The sequence below is a fragment of the Hyaena hyaena genome, unplaced genomic scaffold (genome assembly GCF_003009895.1).
Source record: "Hyaena hyaena isolate Hyena2069 unplaced genomic scaffold, ASM300989v1 scaffold_100, whole genome shotgun sequence".
NCBI lineage: Eukaryota > Metazoa > Chordata > Mammalia > Carnivora > Hyaenidae > Hyaena > Hyaena hyaena.
The window spans coordinates 1,685,957-1,687,616 of record NW_024080732.1 but is presented as its reverse complement, the minus strand read 5'-3'; positions in this window follow the sequence as shown (position 1 = coordinate 1,687,616).

The window sequence follows — 1,660 nt, the reverse complement described above, 5'->3', positions numbered from 1 at the left end:
AAATACAAGCTTAAAGCCAACGAGGGTTACACATTTGGTTCCCTTTACACAGTAATATGAAAGATTTTGCAACAGGCCAAAAATCTCTAGGGCTGGAATCTAAGAAGGCCCAGGCCAGCTTACCCAGAAAACAGAGTGGGAAAAAGCTTCCTGGGGCCAAAATCACTAATATGAAGGAATAAAACTCCCACTGGTGAAAGCTCCAAAGAGAAAAGAGGATGACTTCATGGGATAAATCCTTCTAAATGGAGCCTGTTTTCAACAGCCATGTGTAAAATGAGCGATCAGTTCTACCAGAATCTAAGCAAGAGAACACACGGTTGTGTGCAGCCGCCATTACAGTGTAGTGTTCGTATAGCGACGGTCAGGAGCACTTCCGCATGCAGAGCTTTCCAAAACAGGTCGATTACAATGAGCACACAGATTCCAGCGATGTCTGTGAGGTGGAGATACAAATAGAGACAGATTGCTCTCAGACTGCTCCTTGACTAGTTTCAAGTCAGCCAAACTTGATGCAGTGGGAAATGTTAATTTTTTACTAGGCTTTGAGGAGGTAAAACAGATCAAGGATAGTGTCTTCTACCGTTGTGGGTTTGTTTGTTTGTTTGTTTGTTACTCTCCACAATGCCAGTACAAATGGAAGATTTTTCTTTTAGTGAATCAATAAACCAGCTGGGAAAATGTCAGAGATAATGGCTAGCAATTGAGAGAGAGATCCTCAGATTCCAGCAATTGATGTAAAGTGGGCAGCGTTATTATCTGGGTAAGCTAGCTTCAAAAAAAATTTTTTTTTCTAAATTAAATAAAAAACAGAGGCGCCTGGGTGGCCCAGTCGGTTAAGCATCCGACTTCGGCTCAGGTCATAATCTCATGGTTTGTGGGTTCAAGCCCCATGTCGGGCTCTGTGCTGACAGCCAGCTCAGAGCCTGGAGCCTGTCTTTGGATTCTGTGTCTCCCTCTCTCTCTGACCCTCCCCTGTTCACGCTGTCTCTCTCTCTCAGAAATAAATAAAACGTAAAAAAGAAAAAACAACCTCAGGTCATCCCAACAACCATACATTTTGAGTTACCCTTTACACAGGAAGAAAAAACTTTAAGTTCATAGACCTTTTTAAAAAAATACTTAAAAATAAAGTTTTCCGTTATTTTTATTACAAAAATAAATTATGCTCATTGGTCTCCCCTCATAAAGAAAGAGGAGAAAGACTTGGAGGAAGCAGAGGAGGACACAGAAAAAAAACTGAAACAAGTAAAAGAAGCAAAGAAAACAAACACAACAAGGCCCAGTCCCCCAGAGACAGCCACTGTGGACCATCTTGACATATGCATTTCCAGATTCTCTTCTTTGCATGTACAAATTTCCCCCAGCCCCCAAATATATTACTTTATAATATATATTTTTACTTAAAAATGTATAATGGGGGGCGCCTGGGTGGTTCAGTTAGTTAAGAGTCTGACTCTTGGTTTCAGCTCAGGTCATGGTTTATGAGTTCAAGCCCTGCATCAGGCTCTTCTGCTGACAGTGCAAAGCCTCCTTGGAATTCTCTCTCTCCTTCTCTCTCTGCTCCTTACCTGCTCTCGCTCTCTCTCTCTCAAAATAAATAAATAAATTTTTTAAAAAGTATATTGTGTTTTCCTCTTCTTTCCCTTCCTTTCCTTGA